The sequence below is a fragment of the Paramisgurnus dabryanus genome, chromosome 21, assembly GCF_030506205.2.
Source record: "Paramisgurnus dabryanus chromosome 21, PD_genome_1.1, whole genome shotgun sequence".
Taxonomy (NCBI): domain Eukaryota; kingdom Metazoa; phylum Chordata; class Actinopteri; order Cypriniformes; family Cobitidae; genus Paramisgurnus; species Paramisgurnus dabryanus.
The window spans coordinates 28,376,467-28,397,967 of NC_133357.1; the positions used below are offsets into that span (position 1 = coordinate 28,376,467).

The 21,501-nt window shown below is 38.3% G+C and overlaps 1 protein-coding gene and 1 long non-coding RNA gene across 3 annotated transcripts in view; one reads left to right on the forward strand and one right to left on the reverse strand.

The window, feature by feature from the left end:
• The window catches only part of LOC135775928 (alpha-2,8-sialyltransferase 8F-like), a 1,056,838-nt gene that overhangs the window by 219,939 nt on the left and 815,398 nt on the right, over nt 1-21,501 (reverse strand). The window lies entirely within an intron of this gene.
• LOC135776128 (uncharacterized) lies at nt 18,201-20,359 on the forward strand. Of its 2 annotated transcripts, XR_012335651.1 has the most exons (5): nt 18,201-18,485; nt 18,685-18,769; nt 19,171-19,245; nt 19,873-19,930; nt 20,052-20,359. It is a non-coding gene; the product is annotated as an uncharacterized lncRNA (long non-coding RNA). The 2 variants fall into 2 exon arrangements; XR_010544052.2 differs by having other exon boundaries at nt 18,201-18,769.

Sequence of the window (21,501 nt, forward strand, 5' to 3'; positions counted from 1 at the left end):
CTAAAAATAAATATAAGGTAACATTTATTCATGTAACAGGTTCTTGCAACGTCCTATACCTGCTTCGGTACTACAATGCAAGTTGCATAATGCCTAACAGTTATTCATGCAAACTGTACAGATCAACGGCAAATATTTACGTTAGATCTTCACCCACGTACCTGACCCTAATTACAGACTTTAAGGATACGGGAATACGCTATTTTACAAACTTTAAATCTTATGGTAGGACACACTATTAATATCTCATTGAGAATAAATCCTGGTCATACAACGTAAAGTTTTCAAGCCCACATTTTGTTGCTGAGCAAATAGTAAGTGTGCGTGTGGTCGAATGGCAACAGTAATGCATATTGTCAATTTTATTGAGCACGGGGTTCAGCATAAATGTTTCTATCTAAAGCTTTGCGCTTTAAGATCTTCAGTTATTTATGGACATGCATAAAGTACGAGAACGCATCAACTTATTATTGTACTTCTCAAATGTAACTTTATTCCAGATCTCGGTCAACTTCTTATCCGAGCTGGGTCGCGTTGAACATCCTATCTATTTATCTGGATTATCTTCTCCTAAGGTAAGCTCTCTTATTCATTATACTGGATTGGCTGATAGTGCGCATTACATGTTTTTACAACCGAAAGATGGCAATGACTATATCTTACACAGCGCGACATGGAGACGGATCGAGCTGAGGTTGCGTGGTGTATTTAATAGAATTAAAATGTGCGTTGGTGTTATTCCCATGGCCTTGCCGTTGTTTTGGTCGGTGTGCGTCTGCGGATGTCTCAACAAAAGTTGAGCCTGTACACCCTCATGTTGAGTTTGTTTTTCATGCAGTAGACCTCACTTATAAAGTTGGAAAACCCGCACCTTGCCTCTTTAAGAACACGACAGGTTGCATCAGTTTAAACCATTTAAGTGCATGGGTAGGCTACAGCGGATGTCTGGACACTGGTTTGAAGATGTAATGTGACTGCTAGCTTTTAAATCACAGCACGTAATTTCAATTTAAAGTGCTGTTGAACGTTGGCAATATATGTTTCGTCCGAAATGGTGGTGCCACCAGTTATAACTACAGATTATAAACACAATTCCTTCTTGTTTTAACATGGAACCCAATGGAAATAATGTGTAAGTATTTATTCGAGTGGTGTTATGTTGGAATACAGTGGTGTTCGATTATCTTATGAGTTTCAACTATTTAATTCTAATCGTCATATGCTGTTTTAATGAATTCCAACATGACTGGAGAAATGGAATGCATCTGAAATTAATTGTTTCTACTTTAATCCTATGTTCTGTTTAAAGCCTGGAATACACCACAGGATTTTTTGCACTCCAACAAGATTGTAGCAGCAAACGCATTGTGCGATGATCATGCTGAATTTCTGACACTGTCAGAAAACTATTGTAGGCTATCTTGGACGCAAAACCAGGAAAACGTCCGTCTTTGAACTTCTCCCACCGTACAACACTGTACCACCGACGAAGAGCCACGATCATAGAAATCGTGATGATTGCTTCACGATGGAAATCTTTCGCCTGGGAAAGCCAAAAAATCATGCAGTTATGATTCTAAATAATAACTTTACAAAAAACTTTGTCTGGAATTAGATGTGTACAATCCACTTACTCTGCATCCTCAAGAAAATAGCGGAACATGCATCAACTTTCCATATAACCACATCTAGGATTTAAACCATTACAACAGCGCGGCTGCATACATGAGGCAAGCTATTTTAAAATTATATACATGTTTTTACACAGACTATGGACATGCAGTTCTATAAGTGCTTTATTTTCAGTGCCTGCATTACCATCAGAGCTCTTTATACCAACAGAGCTCTTTATCGACTTCCAGGAACTCTAATTGCAAATGGCTGCAAGGATTTGAACATGCATAATTGCTACATGTACAAGAAATAAGCTTTCGTTAGTATTGGGCCGTGTGCACTTGCCGCGTGCATGCAGGTTGTCACGTTTCATGTCCGCGGTTGTGTATGGTGCGGACTTCGATCGTTTCTGGAATACCATTGTGGCGGAGGATCTTCATTAAACAAATAATTCAGAACTTCTTAAGTGCATATCATGCAAGACTGTTAGCACAAAACTGTCACATTTAATCATGCTATTATGGTTAATCAAAGTTTAAGCTGTAAACTTTCATCTAGAAGGCTATTACTTTCGGAGTACGTCCATCTATCAACTGCACAACCTACTGATACCGCTCCTCAGTTTTTGGGGGGGGTCTTAATTTACATCATAAACGGAGAATTTTATAATCATCTGTGTGTCTTGGCGAAGCAGGCAGGACAAGGCAACGAATCCAAATACAATGGTTTATTTCTTAAAAACCCAAGTGTGCACAAAGCAGAACCAGAATGAAGACCAGAATACAGGACAAAAAAGTGATGACAGCAAACTATACTCGACAAAGGACAACTGAAACACAAGGACTGTATATATTCATGTGGGTAAACAAGATATCAAGACACACCTGGGAAACAATCTAGAACAAGGACCAACGAACTACAAGAACTACAGACATGGATGACATTACAGAACCTCAAATAAAGAGTACAAGACTGGGGAAACACAAGAAACAACAGGGACACCGTGCAATCTTTAGCATCAGTCAGATTTGTTTGTAACCATCTAATCTTCTCCCTACTTTTATAATGACAATATAAAAGCATGCATACATCAATTGTCTCTCTTCATCAGAAGCCGCGCTCCTAATTTCACCGTGTGCAGGAAAAAACTATGACATTCAATTCAATAATGGCAAGCAATAATCAAGGTATGTTTTAAGCAAATTACTGGTGGTGGTGGTGTATTCAAGCATGCTATATCATGGCCTTTGCACCATTTATATTATTTCTCACTCTGGCATAACGTTGCCTTCTGCGGCCTACGCGGCCTCTCTGCTATCAAGCCTAACAAGGCTTTATTTTCCGGTCTACGCGGCCTCTCTGCTATCAAGCCTAACGTGCCAGCCTTCTACGGATTTCCTCTACTGCTGACATTACGGTCAACATTTACGGACATGTTAATGGTATGTATCTTTTGTCAAAACTGGTTGTGGTGAATCTTATTGCAAGCTAACCTGTTGGCTTTTCCTACTGTGCATATCGTTGCCTTCTACGGCCTACGCGGCCTATCTAACCCTGGCATATCTTTGCCCTTCATGGCCTACACAGCCTCTCTCAACATGGCATATCGTTGCCTTCTATGGCCTATGCGGCCTTTCCCACTCGGCATATTGTTGCCTTCTATGGCCTATCTCTATCTGGCATATCGTTGCCTTCTATGGCCTACGCGGCCTATTTCTCTGGTATATCGTTGCCTTCCAAAGGCCTACGCGGCCTTTTCTCACTAAGCATATCGGTGCTTTCTATGGCCTACGCGGCCTATCTCTGTCTGGCATATCGTTGCCTTCTAAAGCCTACGCGGCTTTTTCCCACTAGGCATATCGTTGCCTTCTACGGTCTACGCGGCCTATCTCTCCAGCTTATCTCTCTCCGGCATATTGCTGCCTTCTACGGCCTAAGCGGCAATCCCATGGCCTCTTATGGCATCCGTCAATGTCAGTAGATAACAATTTCTCTTATCTCGGTTTCAGGAACCTCTAAGAAACACTGGTGGGTACCGATCATCGTTACCACTTCAGACAGGAACAGCAAGAATCCGTGACCACGGATTTGAACTATGGTCGGGGCCTACGCCAAAGAACTATACTGTGTTACATTCCAGCCTTGGTTGCTAACTACTGTTAAATAAACTCCTATCAATTCTTAACCTATCTTCAAGTCTTTCTGGTAGAAATGTTAGCTTAGCGTAGCGTAAGTTCTACCAGGAAACTTGAATGTTACGTCATTCATTTCACAAGGCGCAATCAATCATCCCTGATGCTGAGAGTATATAAGCCTCGTACTCACGAGTCTTTGCGTTCGCAGATACTGATGCCAGCATTTACAACCCACCCTCCCTACCACCATCACCAGGTCGGTTCCGTCCATACTTGAGGGGGATTCGATTCTGGCCTGTCTTCATCTTCAGACAGGAACCGCAAGAATCCGTGACCCCGGATTTGAACTATGGTCGGGGCCTACGCCAAAGAACTATACTGTGTTACATTCCAACCTTGGTTGCTAACTACTGTTAAATAAACTCATATCAATTCTTAACCTATCTTCGAATCTTTCTGGTAGAATTTTGTTTTTGGACAGGTTTTCCTTGTTTAATATTCTCTCTCTCCTCCGAATAGATCTCAGTTTGAACAGCAAGAATAATTTTGATCTTTGAATCCTCCCTCTGGGCCAGATTCAAAGGTTCCTTACACATATGCCACCCACGGCAGGAATCCTGTTTGAGCGGTTTCAAGAAAGACTGAGCTATGTGTGAAAGTCGTGCAACAGCTCTAAGAGCTGGGGCCGTATTCACAAAGAATTTTAAGGCTAAAAGTAGCTCCTAACTGGCGAATTTAGAAGCAACTCCTAAAAATAATAGGCGTGTCACTCCTAAATTTAGGACTCCTAATTTTTTTCACTAAGAGTAATTCACAAAGCATTTTAGCCCTAAAAGTAGCACCTAAGTCTGGGACAGCTTAAAAGAAGTCGAGAGGACTCCTAACTCACTAAGACCTATTCACAAAGGATCTTAAAATGTCTTAGGTGCTGATCCTCCTTAACATGGACAGTTTCACCAACTCAAAAGCATTGCACATACTTAAAAGCACACTTTAATGTAAGCATATTGTTTATGACATTTGTTTCATAATTCATTACATTCATGACAAGCAGGAAGTTTTTTAGAATTACATGAAACAATAATGATATTAAATATTTAATATTATAGGCATACCTGTTGCCATGCTAGTCTGTTTAAAGGCTGCAATCTCAACCCTCTACTGCGATTGTAATGCATATACCACCGCCTCTCGCATTCGTCCGGGGTCCGCGACATAAGCGGGAATGTTGCATTGATCTGCAACAAATCCTCTCCCCAGTGATGCGCGGGTTGATCGGAAATGAGCGGATGCATGTGGTCACCCGCGGTCACGAGTCATCCAAAAATATTTTTTATGATATTCGGGTCGCGTTCGGTCGGGTCGTTTGAAATAAAGATGGCAATTAACTATTAAACAATTACTACTTAAAAAAAATGCTGGCCAGGGAGCGGGTCGGGTACACTATTTATTTTTTATTTTTTGCGGTCCGAGTTGCGGGCGGGTTAGTTGAAAACGTTGGTCGGGTGCCAGTTGTTTTGTACATTGACCCGCGCATCACTTTCTCGCATGTCTCACGCTTAGTTTTGCTTGATATCTCAGTGCCGAATTTCCCTTTTATTACGTTTCTTTTTTCCAGCACCAACTGGGCCAGCAGCAGTAACTGATCCTGCATCCATTTGGGCTTTCTTTTGGCGAGTTCCACCATCATTTATTTATTACATTAGGCAGGCTTCTTTAATATGGGCAACATTTCCTTGCTTTAAGTAGTCTATTTAGGCTAATAGGATGTACATTAATCAAGCAAGTAATGCAAAGTCGTTTTATTATTAGGCAATTGGCGGTTTTCATTTGTATTAGGCTTGATTTAATTTAATTTAATTCACAACTTTTCTTTAATATATGCATTTTGATGGCATTACTATTATTATTTTGTATAGGACACAGACATATTTCGATATTGTAATTCCATGATTTGGTGCGTCTGTGTTATGTTACGCATGACAGCCCTGTCATCTAACAACCAATCACCGTGGTCATTGCGAGGCAGCTCGTGCATGAGAATTGACGTCATCCGTAGCAACGAAGACTCACTCTTAGTTTAGGAGTTATCATTTTTCCTTACTAAAAGTAGGTCTGAAAGGCGTTGTGAATAACTTTTAAGAGAAAACTCCTAGCTAAAATCTTTTAGTGCGATTTAGGAGTACTCTTAGTGATAAGATAAAATGCTTTGTGAATACGGCCCCTGATGTCCAGCTTGAAAACCTTTCAAAACGTACACTTCCAAGGTGTGGAGAAAGTTTTGTTAAACATGATGTTACCTCATGCCGCACTTCTACGTATGACTCGGGATGGAGAAGTTCAAAGGCTTCCTCAAGTGGTTGACCAATTTGCATGTGAGATAAAAATGCTGGACCAGTTAGCCTTGCAGAGATAGTAAGTTGATTTGCTGAAACGGCCCTTGTTCCACAATCAGCTAGATTAAGATCAAACGTCTTGATTCATTGGATATATAACCAAGAACTACCTTGCTGTATATTAAAAATGTCATTTTCTTCAGCTCTATATCCAGCTCTTCAGAGATTACTTCTGCTACCTCTTCTCCCAGAACAGCAGCACAGAGTTCAAGTCTAGGGATGGTAAGATCAGGTTTTGGAACCAGTTTTGTCTTACCAAATATAAAGCCAACCTCTGTCTGTCCTTCAGTATCCCTGACCTTCAAGTAGGCAACAGCAGCAATGGCTTTCGTTGATGCTTCACAAAATATGCAGACTTCCTTTTCCTGAATATACAAATGAGAAATTGTTGTATACATTCTTGGAACCTTTACATCTTTTAGATCTTGTAAAGTAGTACACCATTTCTGCCATTCGCCAAACTTGTGATTGGGAAGTGGTTCATCCCAATCACAGGCATCAATGCTCAAATCTCTTAGAATCTTTCGACCTTGAATACTCACAGGAGCAGCAAATCCAAGTGGATCAAAAAGACTATTGATAGTAGATAACACACACGTCGAGTATATGGTTTATTGACATCAGCCACTTGGAAAGTGAATGTATCCCCAACTAGGTCCCATTTGAGGCCTAAACTCCGTTGCTCAAAGGAAAGGTCTTGACCAACATCAATGTCTTGTAAACCCATAGCAAGATCAACAGCAGGAAAGGCTTTCATGAACTCCAGTTTATTGGATGCAATTTTATGCAATCGAAGATTTGATTGGGCCAACATCTCTTGAGCTGCTTTCACCACACTGACAGCTTCCTCCACTGTGGGGAATGACTTGAGGCCATCATCAACATAAAAATGTCTATCTGGGTGATTCTCACGAAAACTTGGGTTGTAAAAATGTCAAGCATGAAAATGTAAAAATTGCTTAAATTTACTTTTTTTCCCACCAGACATTAGAAACAAAGTCTGAAGTATATGGGAACATTAATTTAAAAACTTTTACTTATCATTTAACACTTTTTGTAACATAATTTCAAAAATAAGTCCTAAAAAATCTCATTACCGCAACAGTCAGAAAACATCAACACTGTTAGAAAAGCTAATATATTTTCACATTTTTAAAACTTTATTATTAATAGTCATGCACAGTAAATTGAAATTCTGAAATAATATTTATTTTAAATTTAACGTTTTTTTATTTTGTTTTATTTAGCTCATATACCGCAACACCTTCCACTATTTACAACTATTTTTTTTTTATATTTCGAAGAAACCTGACACATTTTCAAAATGACATGACAAACCTGAAAGAACATAGTTTGGAGATTCTGCACATGCATTTAAAATCAAAGTATTATGCTTCTAATGAAATTAACATTTAATAAGCATCTGTTGCGGTAATGATACATAGGTTTCGGAAATGAGGTTAATTATTTCGGTAATGAGAATACGTATACTAGCCTGAGATTTTGTTAAAAACAAATTTTAAAGTAGAAAGTCTGATAATATTTACAGCATCATGCATTCAAGTTCAAAACTGTTTTATTGTGTAGTCTTTGAAAAAAATATTAAAGAAAAAACATGAGAACAGGAAGGCTTATATTAATATTCCTTTGTGTCATATTTAAGTCCCCATTTATGCATTTAACATACTGAAATAAGATGGTCTTGATGACATATGCTGCCTACAAATGCGAGCTCTGAAGGCTGCAGCCATCAGATTGAGAAATGGCCAGCTAATGTCAGCTGGATATCACAAAACATTTGTGTAAATAAGATGAAAAATATTTCCTTGCTGGATATGATTTGGTCTTCTGACCTTTTACCATTCTGTATCTGTTTCGATTAGAGAGAGAGAAAGAGAGATAGAGAGAGAGAGATAGAGAGAGAGAGAGGCTGTATCCGAAAGTTTAGACAGCTGACTTGTTCCCTCGCTGCCTTATGAGACAATGACTTTGGCTGCATAATGGCAGCTCCGAGAAATGCTTTAGGACAGACTTCATAGGCAGCAAAATTGAATTCAGGTTGAAATGTAAGCAGCGCTCTCTGTGTTCCGGGATGACGCAAATCTGCTTGAGGTGCGGAGGTCTGATCGACCCACCCAATTCACACGAGCTCTGTGTGCTCTGCTTGGGGCTTCTCCACCCAAAGGCGGCAATTGTTGGCTCAGGGTGTCCCTTATTGTGAGGATCTCCCGATAAAGGTGCTCAGGACCCGGCTCAACATCGCCCTTGGAGGTTTCTTACTGAAGTGTCCCACTGCCGGCAAAGAGCCGCTGGTGGTCGTCCTCCCCTCGCTCAACCGGTTCAGTTTGTCGCCGAGAGCCTGTGTCCTGAACCGGGAGCCGCCAGGTCTGTTTCATTTGGGTTTCCGGCGGAGGAAGATGAGATGTCTCTGACAGCGTTGGATGGAGACTGGAACCAGGCTCCACGTGGTGCATCAGACACACAGCCATCCTTCTACAAGGAACTGGTGCGCATTCTCTTCAAAGCCGTGCAGGACTTGGAGATTGAGTGGAGCACCCCACAAGAACCCCAGAGAAGCAAGCTTGACTTTTGTTTTCTTCACTCAGGCCGCCCGCTGATGCTTGGAGGAAAGTCACCGAAGCGTGGGCTACCCCTCCCCCCATTTTTTTTCTTAGGTAGGCTACCTGTGTATTCCCCCCATCAAGGACGCTGTGGCTGCTCACCTCTGCCCCTTGTCCACTTCCTTGGATGGTGTGGCACAGCTTTGAGGGTAGTGAAGCCTCATGATAGCACACCTGTCCGAAAAAGCATACCCGTGCCGAGAGAGGCTCTGTCTGCATTGCACACTATGGCGGTCCTACAGATCTTTTAGGCGCAGGTGCTTAAGGCTCTGGATGAGGGTAGCACGGATCTAAATGCCTTCAGGGATCTGAGAATGGCTACGGATTTCACGCTAAGGGCCACGAAGACCACTCATGGTGGTCATGCACAGTCACGCCTGTTTCTCCATCCGGCCTGTTTGGCGACACGGTGGGCACAATCACGGAGCATTTCTCGAAAGCGGTGAAGAGCTCTAAGGCTGTGAGCCACTTCCTACCTCACCACCCTGTGTCTCATGGACCAGAACCGGTGGTGCATCACAAGAGTCCCTGGCACAAATCCTCCAGTATATGATGCAAGAAACTGGGTCCTGGGGGACTGCCGTCTGGAACGAAGCCGCTCAAAAACAGAGCCTTTTTCTCCTCAGTTGGTTTTGTGTTGCTCGCCCCAGGGCCCGTCCTCACATAAGCGTCTACAACACGCCCCCCCCACTCTCGAACACGGCCCACATGCTGCGAAGACAGCAGAGGCGGAAAGGGTTAATGCACAGTCCTAATGAATTGCGCAGCAACCTGCTTTCTGTCACAGCGCCGGGCACTTTTAGGCCATCCTCTCTGGTGTCTGTGACTCACGCACTGCGCAGAATGGAGGTGCCGCCTTTAGTCTCCCTTTGTCCCTCGCCCCCAGGCAGCAATCTGACGCTGCAGACAGCGCACGTTGTGCGGTCGCAGGTAGCTGAGATGCTGGCACGCATGGGATCCAACTTTGTGGATCTTGTGATCCAACTGATGTTGCAGCACCTAGATGCGTGGCGTGCCATCGCTAGGTTGTTTTTGATACCTGAAAGTGGAAAGAAAGCATAACATTAAATTAACATGTCTCACAACATGGGAGAAAAAAATTTATGTACACATCATCATGTAGTATAGACTTGTTGCGTTGTGTTGTGTGTGTGTCATGTACATTTCCTAACACTGTAGTGTGTTTTTTGCTAATTACACCTGCTAGTAACATCTCCAAACCTAACCTCTCTCTCTCCTTCCTTCTGTACTCCTCGAGCCATTCTGGGTTGCTGTTAAGTTTCTCCCTGAACTTTGTCAACCTGGCCTTTGCTAAAGCTTTTTTCTCACTTGCTGACTGTCTACAATGAAGCATCATAAAGCAAAATATCAACAGTTATTACATTTTAAATTTATATTAAATTCATAAGATATATTTAAATGTAATAAAAAATATGGTTAAATTCTCATTTCCGAAACAGAAGTTCTCTTTACTGCAACTGCTATTAAATGGTTGCGGTATAAGAGAATGGTGTTGCGGAGGATGAGGTACCCCAGTATGTTTTGCTAAAAATAGAGAAGCCACGTAGGCTTTGCTCATTTTTTATTCAGTGCATATAATTAGACTTTAACAAAGAACATTTTCATAAAAATTTTTAAATCAAACAATTTTCGAAATGTAGAAAACTACCTGTTTCGGTAATGATAATCAAAATGTCGTGTAAGCATTCTGACAAGAGAATCTTTCAAATTTAACTGGAAAGATATAAAGAGATGATCTTACCTGGTAGCCATCTTGAAGTAACTGGTCCATGTGCTTGGTCACTCAAAATCAAACTTTATTAAAATTCTGTATGTGTGCTTAAACTGTTCTCAAAAAGTGTTGCGGAGGATGAGAACATCAGGCATGGACACATCAATTTCCTAATTTTTCTTCATTATTATTATACATGAATATTCAGTAAATTATTTTTCTGTCATCTAAAGTAGTCTAGCAAAACATCCATTTATTTTTTTTCTAAATATTTTTGTTTTAATATGTTTAAATTACAGCATAACGCATGTTCAAACACAGCCGGACGCATTGCGGTAATGAGAATTTCAGCAGAAAATGAGATAAAATTGACAAATTATAAATTCTTATGTTGAAATCACACATTGTGCAAGGTAGAACACAGTATTGTGTTAATTCTGAGGCTTTTTAATATTACTATATTACACATTTCATATCTAAAATCATTAGTGCCGTGGTGTTTCAATGGTTTCGTGAGAATCACCCATCTATGAATTTCCTTACTTCTGCTCCAAACTGACCTTCTTCCTCCATAGCTGTCCTCTTGAGACCATAAATGGCCACAGCAGGTGAAGGACAGTTTCCAAATACATGAACTGTCATGCGATACTCCATGATCTCACCATCAAGCTGGTGGTTGCGAAACCACAAGAAACAGAGAAAACTGTGAACATCTGCTGGATATCTGTTGTCACTGCCACTGGTTCAGTTCTAAAAACGCATGAGGACCCCAAGCAAGCTATTATTAAAGTCTGGGCCTCGAAGGAGAACATAATTCAATGACACACCCTCAAACTGTGCACTTGAATTAAACAACTCTGATCTGTCCAGGTTTCTTTGGATGATAAACTCCACACTGGCAAATACCAACATTCATTATCTCCCTGAATGAGTGGAGCTTCTTCAGCATGTTTATTTTCAAAGATCTTTTTCATGAAATCTATAAAATGATCTTTCATCTCTGCATTCTTTTTCAAGGTGCGACTGAGAGACATAAGTCGATTCAAAGCATGTCGTCTATTGTTGGGTAAACATTTTCTTGGTATACGAAATGGTAGCGGAGCCTCCCAACTACTTGCATCATCTTTCCGGAATTCCTGATTCATGATTTGCAAGAAGAGTTCATCTTCAACTGAAGCAGCAAGGATAAAATCATTCTCATCCTGTCTAAAAATTAATGTACCCACATCCGTGTATGATGGCTTATGCCTAGCAATAGGCATATTTTGCTCAGCTGACAACTGTACCTTCATAAATATGTTGTTCAGGTAACTAGGATGTCCGTTCCAGAGGAGGTTTGTTTTGTAGGAAGAAAGAGTAGGTCTATGAGCACCATTAAGACAGACGTTGCCAATAATGACCCATCCTAAATCAAGTTGTTGAGCAAAGGGATCATTGTGACAACCATTGCACTGACCTCGTACCTTGTGCACCTGAAAGATGTCTCTGCCAAGCAACAGGAGAATCTCTGAATTGTGGTCAAGAGGCGGAATTTGGTCAGCTACAGCTTGAATATGGATATAGTTATGTGCAATGTCCAGAGTTGGAATTTCATTACCTGTTATTAAGAATTAGATCGCATTCAGTAAGAGTTGGAAGTGATAAACAAACTTCTCCATCTAGTGACTCAACGACAAGCCAACTTGCTCTTCCTACTGACTCTGTCATTCTAGAACATGTCTTAAGCATGTATGGGCAAACATTACCTTGAATCTTGAAAATATCGAAGAATGCTGATCTTGCTAACAAACCATTACTCTGATCATCAAGTAGCACATACATTCTCACTTTCTTTTCCGATTGTCCCTTTGGATTAACAATCACTAGACAGATTTTTGAACAGGAATTGCCTCAAAATCTCTCTCCACACTCTTCAGTACACATCGAAGTATTTGCCACTGGTGTGCATTCACTTTGCTCCCCACTGTGTTCATCCATCAGTACAGGAAAATCTTCCATAATCCAGGGTGCTGGTCCTGGATGAAGAGCTGAGATGTGACACTCACTATTACATTCCTCACACTACACTACAGCTTTGCAGTCCTTGGCTTTGTGTGCTGTTGAAGCACAACATCTAAAGCATATAGACTGCTGTAACAAGAAACGTTTCCGTTCTACAAAGGTTTTTCCTCTAAAGCAGTGGTCTCAAACTCCCGGCCCGCGGGCCATTTGCGGCCCGCCCTTCCCCTCTTTGCGGCCCGCGGCACCTTTCAACATTATAACAATCTGGCACGCAGAAAGATTTTTATTCACTTTGTTATATATTCGTCTGATTTTTAATTTAAATGTTGTTTAATGGTTCGTTCACATGTCGCGTCTAACAACGCGTGTTAAGGCGTTTCTTACTTTCTAAAGTGCTCTGACGTTGCGCTCCGTACGGGGTGGCGTCACCTGTTGCTACGCAGCCATGAGCCGCCCGCGCCGCACCGTGATTGCGAGGAGAACAGAATGCGTGATCAAATTTTTATTCCTCATCTGAACCTCGCGTCAATCATATCATTGTCACAATGCGATCAGTTAATCTGGTCGGGACTTTGTAGTGTTTGTCCAGAGAAGATTTGTTATTTCCGGGTGGATACTCAGCTCAGAGAAGAGCTGCGGTGGGGTTCACATCAACAAGTCACTTCTTATGGAGACACCGCATGGCAGAGCCATAGATGTAATGCAGTATAGATAAGAAAAAGAGCCATCAAAGTGCCCAGGTTAAGAAAAGAGGAAAGATGAGGAGAAACGTAGCCTGCAGAGGACAAAAGTATGTATACTGCTATATATAATAAAGTAATATATTATAGCTTTCTATGCAATTACACAGAGCAGTATTATGTTTGTTTTCTGTTTAACCCTCTGGGGTCTAAGGGGTTTTTAGGGCCCTGGGGAAGTTTTGACATGCACTGACATTTGTGCTTTTTCAGTTGCTTAAACATATTAATGGCAAAAGTCTCATAACACGGTGTTCATCACAAACTGGGCTACAATATCATATAATCAACATGTATATACATGTTTGTATTTTTGAGAGAAAAATGTTTATGCGTGGTTTTTGAAAAAGCAAAATTTTTAAGTCACTGATATAACTCCACAAAACTCATTCTAAACATGTTTTCCCAAGACTTTCCAAACTGGATCTAGTAGTCTAGAGTTTTTTCTTCAAAATGATGTGAAAATCATATGGCCTACTCAATCACATAAAGCAAGATATTGATTTACAATTTCTAAGACTCTTTTGCTTTGGAAAGGCTGTATGCGTGGAGGCGGGAAAGCTCCTGAATAATCAGTGATTGACAGCTGAGAGACAAAAGAGTTGAATAATGAGCCACATAATGAGCGTTGTGGGGATGTTCAACAGGAATGTAACTTTCTCTGTAGTAAAACCATGATAAGGTTTACTTTTCAATATAATGTAAATACACACACACACACACATTATATATATTTATATATATTTCTATTGAAATATTTTCTATTAATTTCACAAGTATAAGTTACCTTTTAAAAACCATAGTAGCTTAATCATGGTAAAGATACTGTTTGGCCATCGTAAAGTGAACACACTTCAACACAGGGTTAGTGTTTGGTTGGCCAGCGAGAGGTTTACTTTTGTGCAGTAAAAAGCTCAAAAGAACAACTGCCTATCGTTGTCTGGACTCTTATTTGTGTATTTGTAATCATTATAGTCGAAACACAACAAGGGACACGCGTGGTAAACGTATCAATGTTTGTTTACAACCGCCGCCATTACCTCACGTGTTGATCATGAAAGCAGTGAGTGATCCTGTGTTTAATAAAGTTGCTGTGCGGAGATAGGCGCTTAGAGGCAATTAAATAAGGATTGTACTGTTTGCAATCGCGTATTTTATAAGAATACCAAAAAGCGCGTCGAGTTTCCTGACTCGCGTGTTTGTGTATGTGCGTTCCAATCGCGTGAACTGTTTGACGGAAGAACAAAGAAAACACTCGCGTCTGGAGATACTGACACACATACGCAAGGAAATAAGGATTTATGTCATGTTTGGTGCAATCGGATGGAACAACAAGGAATGGAGAGACTGGATTGTGGATTGCATATCCATTGACTGCAGGAGGCACGAGTCATGCATATGGATGTTTCTGCTCATTCACTTCAATGGCGCAGGGGTGTGGCGATCCGATCTCATTACAGATAATGAGGTAACTGGCGAAATACGGTACTTCTCCTCCTCATACAGTCTACACAGAATGACAATATCTGTTCTCAATATCACTTATATCATTTAAAAGGAGACATTCCAAGCATTATGTAGACATTTATCTTTTGTTTTTACACCAAATATTCGTTAAGTTACAGTTTATTTTTCTGACGCGTTTCTGAAAAGACTTCACTGAGGGAGAGAGAACAGAACGTGCATCATGTTTATTTTCTTAATTTTGCGAAAAGCACAACATTCTGTTTTTATTGGGAGTGGACAGAAAAAAAACTAGACACTTTAACGTTTTAAATGATGTATAACTTATATCTGTATGTCAAAAATCAGCAGAGTAATTTAAGTCTCTTTGCGGAGTTATTGAAAAATAAAGAGTTTGCGGCGCCCGCGCCACCGTCGACCCCAGAGTGTTAACTAGCTTATGTAACATTGACTACTCATTCAAAAGTTTTAGGATCACTTTCACTTATTAATATTTTTCCACATATAATAACAAATTCATTAAAACTGTGGAATAACAAATATGGAACTACTGAAGTCAATACTATGACTGAAAACAATCCAAAATAAATCAAAACGCTGATGGTAATTTTTTTATAATAGTTTATAAATGTATACAGAAATTTAATTTGTTAGTTAAGTGCAATGTTTTAATAGGCCTTAGTTATTAAAGATAAGGTTAAGAAACGATTTACTTTTATAAAATAATGTATATTTAAAAGATAAAAACCCCTGCTTATATATTTTCAAGTATTATTATTATTATAATAATACATTAAATAATAGAATTTAAACCATTTGGTACATTTACCAAAATATTGTACTTTTTTGAACATTAAAATAGCTCTGCGGCCCTCCGATGAAATGTCAATCTCAGAAATGGCCCCAAGCCAGTTTGAGTTTGAGACCCCTGCTTTAAAGGCTCTACACCTTTTCAGTGAATGTGGCATTGTGTGAAGAGGGCATTCTTTATCTGGATCCTCCCTTAAATGCTCCACAGAGTAAGGATTTTCTGTCCCATTTACTGATAAAGGGGCATTAGGTTTCTATATTTTGGAAACTGGGATCGTTTCTCATCTCTGCTTGTTCACACACAAAGTCCACAAAAACTGAAAAGGGAGGATATGAAACACAATGCTTTCTTTTATAACGAGACCCCTTACTTATCCACTGTTCTTGAATACTACTGGGTAACTTCTCTAAGATTGGATTTATTCCTCTTGCTGCATCAAGAAAGTTCAGACCTTGTAAATATTCTTCTTTCTTTGCTGCCAATATTTAAAGAAGTAGATCACTGAACTCTAACAGCTTTTTACTGTCTTTGATTGAAAGTTTAGGAAAATCATTAAGTCTTGAGAACAGAAAAGCTTCAATAGCCTCAGGAGAACCATAACATTTATCAAGCCTCCGCCAGACCATATCCAGGCCCTCAGCTGGGTTGTTCACATGAACTGCTCTGATACGTTTGGCATGTTGCAGTGACTCCCCACCAAGCCACTTGATAATTAGATCTAGCTCTTCACTAGGCTTGAGGCTCAACCCCTCCACTACATTATTGAAGCTAGATTTCCACGACAGATAGCTAGCAGGCTGGCTATCAAACACCTTAAGGCCTGAAGTAATAAGGTCTCGCCGAAATAAATAAGTAACCAGTTCCAAAACATCTGTTGAATTAGCGTTTGTTGTAACTGGTATCTGACTTGCAAAGTCTGTATGACATTGCATTTGACTAAGGTTGCACGCACTTGCAGATTGAGGAGTCTTATCTCTATGAGAAAAGTGGTTTTGAATATATTCTTCTGTACAATCAATGGATCTGTGGATTGATGGAACATGACTTCCTCTCCTTTCAGATTCGCTCTCCTCCGCTTTAACAAGTGCCTACAACACTTCAGCTTCTGCTGAGGCAGCCTCAGCCTCACACTCACACTCTTCCTTTAATGCATTTAGTGTTGCTTCAATGCGTGCTCTCTCAACTTGCATCTCGATTTCTCTTTTTGCAAAGGTTGCTCTTTTACGTGCTACTTCTGCTTTAGCACAAGCTTGCGCTGCAGCTATACTGGACCGGCTTGATCTTCGTGAAGATGAGGATGAGGCAGCCCACTCAGACTTAACTTCCAGACCTTCCAGGTCAGTGTTGACAGACTTTGCATGAGACATTTGGAATAAACAACAACGTACATCCAGTTCACATTAGTATCTTGAAGTTTGTTGTCTTTTTACTGTACTGCCCTCACTATGTGTTCAGATACACAGTAAGCTTAACACTCCTCCAGTAAAGTACTCAAAACAGAACTGTCTTCAAGCATTTTATTGGAAGCCATGTAAAACTGTAAAATACAACAATAGAAAACATACAACACATTGGAGGAGTATAAACATTCAAATAAGTCAATTTTCCAATACAAATAGCCTACAGTAACCTACACTCTAAAAAACAATGGGTTAAAACAACCCAAATTGGGTTGTTTTTAACCCAACTGCTGGGTAAATATAGGACAGAACCCATATGGGGTTAAATTAACCCAAGAAGATGGGTTAATAATTTTAACCCAGCCAATGGGTTGTTTTTTCTACCCAAAACTTGGGTTAATTTTACTAAAATAATGGGTTAATTTGACTTCATAAATGGGTTAAAAATGTATATAGGGTTATTTTTATTCCTTTTAAAATGATCATTTAAAATTAAATACCACAAGATAAACAAACAGGTCAACATTGTATTAACTTTATTTTTAATTAATATGTTTTAGCACATTACACTTTGTGTACACTTTGTGTAATGTAACAAATACAATGTGTGTAACGTACACTTTGTACACAATAGCATAATCAAAAATTCAGGAGATCATACAAAACTACCCAGGTCAAAAAGACGTAGTATTTAATGTATTAAAAATATACTTAAAATACAAATAGTGTGTTTTTAATACATTTGTATTTCCAACATACTTATTTGAAGTGTATTAAAAATACGTTAAATTGCATTTAAACATATTTTTTTAAAGTATACTAGAAGTACACTTGTAATAAAAATATACTTAAGTACATTTTTAAGAAATATGCTAAACTTAAGAATATTTTAAATGTATTTATATTAAGTGTACTAGAAGTACATTGGTAATAAATATATGCTTTATTACATTTTTAAGAAATACGCTAAACTTAAGAATATTTTTAATGTATTTATATTAAGTGTACTAAAAGTATGCTGGTAATAAATATATGCATAATTACACTTTTAAGAAATATGCTAAACACAAATGTACTTCTAGTGAAGTTTTAGTATATTTGGATAAAACATACTTTTTTCAAAACATGATTCATTAATTGTAATAAGCTAACATTGAACTTTCCTCAAACATTTCAACATTATATCATTCCGATTGCATAATAAACTATTTTTTCAAAGATTTGCTTAAAATCTCACGTTTGCTAGTGTTTATGTTCAAACAACACACGTGACACACGTGACTAAACCTGATTGGTTGTTGTCATAGTAACACGCCACGGTGCTATTTGAAAGCTGTAGTTGTTCAGTGAGTTGAGTTCAGTTCACGAGGTGCATGCGGTTGCTTGCGTTAAACGTATAAACTGTTAAATTAGATGGCGACTCTGCATTAAACGTATTTATTTAATTAATCGGCGATCGTATTTCACCAGAGGACTAAGATAAAACAACTCGATTTAAAATGTGAGCAGTTTTAGTGGATCTGACGTCGAGGGAAAAAGTATTTTTGTTTGGAGATGAACGAGACAACACGAGGGTAAGTGATGACAGATTTTCGCATTTCTTTATTAAGTTAACTATTAAATAAGTAAACATTACATTACATTTAACCCAGCTTTTTTATGTAACGTTATGTCTGTGTTGCGTGTGGTAATTGGAACATCTTTATTTTCTGACTAACGTAGGCATTTCTCTTAAGCATTTCAGAAATCATTAAAACCTTTCATTTTTTTTAGCACAGCGACATAAATATGACCAACCAGATCCCAAGTAGACAGGAACAAATGAAGATATAGCTCATAGAAAGACTTATTCTTGGTGGTAAGTTTGTTGTTGCTATTTGATTTCACGTTTAAGTTTTTCTAATGTTTCTCTTGCAACGCTAACGTTAGTTTAAAATGAATGTTTGAGCTGTCTTACCTGAAAATACCATGATATGACCATATGGTTATTATAACTCCAGTAATGTTCAATGGCTAATGTTTATATCAGTTCAATCTTGACAACCTTATTGTCTTTTTGTATATTTTTAAATGTATTTCTAATTACATATGGACACAAAAATGACATTGTAAGAAGGGATACTTTTATGAGAGATTGTAAAACTGCCTAGGCTGGGTTTGATTATATTATATTGTCTTAAATATATTGTACTCGGGGTAAGTAAATCTTAAAACGAAAACAAATCATTAATCATCATTTACCTGCCTGTTGTTTTTCAGATCAACTGCTATTGACATTTTTGAATCGGGACAAATGTGGAGTGAAGAAAAACGTTTGCAACACATCCATTCCAGGTGGCTAATTTCTGTCCTTTTGAATTATTCTTGTAAAAAACTTTTTTTTTTTGTAAAGCTGTAAGGGACTTGGCCTAGTCATCCTTGCATATACCATTTGACAGGGCACCAGACTAACTTTTTTTACTAGGAGCACAGTGGCCCCCAACTGAAAATTTTAGGGGCGCAACCAGAAAATTTAGGGGCACACACGGAACAACAACATGTTAACCAAATATTCACATGTCTACTAATTTATACTGTATTACTAATAAATACTTTAATTATAGATTCAGAAACTACAATGTGCTGTTTCAAATTCAGTGTCATATCACAAAAAAAAAGTCAAATTTGCTGGTCGCACATGTGCGACCGGATGTAAAATTCAGTGGCACACTATCAAATTTAGGTGGCAAAATGCCACCATTTGATAGCAGTCTGGAGCCCTGTTTGGCATCATTTCTGATTTCCTTAAATCTCCTTAAACAGAGGTGAACCTTAAGTTTGCAAGACCACAATAGATGAACAATGGAAAATGATCTAGGTTCAAATAAAACACAATTATCAATGTAAAACATATCCTGTAATACACACAGGTTGCTTTATATCATGAGCCTGTTCTAATCCTATCTTCATTCCCACTTGTAGAGTGCTCTGACAGATAAAACTGACACGCTTGATGAGGACACAGTCAAAGCTTTAAAAGGTAAACTGAGAAGTTAACAAAACTTCCATACATGCATATCTATGCCAATTTATTTTAAACATGGATAGCCAAATGTTCATTCATTATTGGTTAATTGGTATATTCTGTTTCCTTTTCACAGCCCGTGTGATAAAGCAGTCTTCAATTACTACGGTGTCTGAATTGCAAGAAGAAATGACCCTCCACTTAAACATGTGACATCTAAACTGTTTTGTGTTTTAGTTCAGCTTTTTATAGGTTTATCTTAAGTTGGTTAAAGGCAGAGTGCACTATTTTTGAAAGCCAATGTTAACATTTGAAATTACCTAAACAAACATGCCTCTACCCCAATAGAATCTGGACCTTCTTTTGATAGAGCCACCACACACATACGCAACCTCGGCAAGGATGTCAGTTAGTAGACACGCCCCTTACTGCTGGTTGGCTACAAGTGTGTTTTGGTAGTCGGCCCAATTGTCTTTTCCAAAGCGTTTTTCAAACATTGTGCACTCCGTCTTTAAATTGCACTTAAACATTTTTTTTTTCATTAACTTTTTATGCAGAGAATTACATTATGATTATTATATAATCATTCCTTATGAATATTTAGTGATTGCATATTCATAGTGTACTTTTCATTAATACATTTAATGTTGTACAATTTGATAGAAGTAGCTCTGTAATTGCATTTCTCTGATATTTGTTTTATATGTTTCTCTTTGGTCAAGAGATTATGTATGTCTCTGTGCTTGATTAATTTACTTTAGATATTTTTGTAATGTACACAACACAATATGAAGTATATTAAATTGTTCTGTATTCAAAATCTGTGTTTGTGTCTTAATATTTAATGATTTTAATATAACATTTTAAATATTAAAAACAGCTTTATAATAAAATAGTAGTGTAATGCTAATACATTTCTATTAATGTAATGCTAGTATATTTCTAATATGCTGAAGTACTATTAAAGTGTTCTTAAAGCACAGTTAAATTAAGCTTTAAATGTATTCTAACTGTATTTTTAAGTGTATGAGAAGTGCATTTCAAATGAATTTTAAAGAAGTACACTTAAATTGCACTAAATATATTTGAAGTTGTTCCAATTTAACACAATTTCAATATATTAAATATAATGCAAATAGATTAAAATTGACTTTAAATATATCTTGAAATGCATTTAATATATTTGAAGTGGGTTCAATATAATACATTTAATATGCATTTAGTATAGTAGCTTTTAAATATATTAAGTATGTCCCAAAAAATACTATTTAAATATATTTCTTTTTCACCTGGGTATAAATACAATAAATAATACAATTCCATTTTTAAACCGCATCAAAACAATTTCTTCACTTTTATGGTTTGCCTCTAATTGCAAAAGTGTAAGGGGTGATTTCCCAGACAGGGATTGGCTTAAGCCAGGACTAGTCCTTAGTTTAATTAGGAAATATAACAAGTTTGAACAAACATGTCTTCCTAAAAACATTACTTGTGTGCATTTTGAGGCAAAACAAAGGGCACTGGTGTATTTTAAGATATGTCAGTGTAAGTTGTTTTCAGTTTGGACAGCTCTTACATTTATTTTA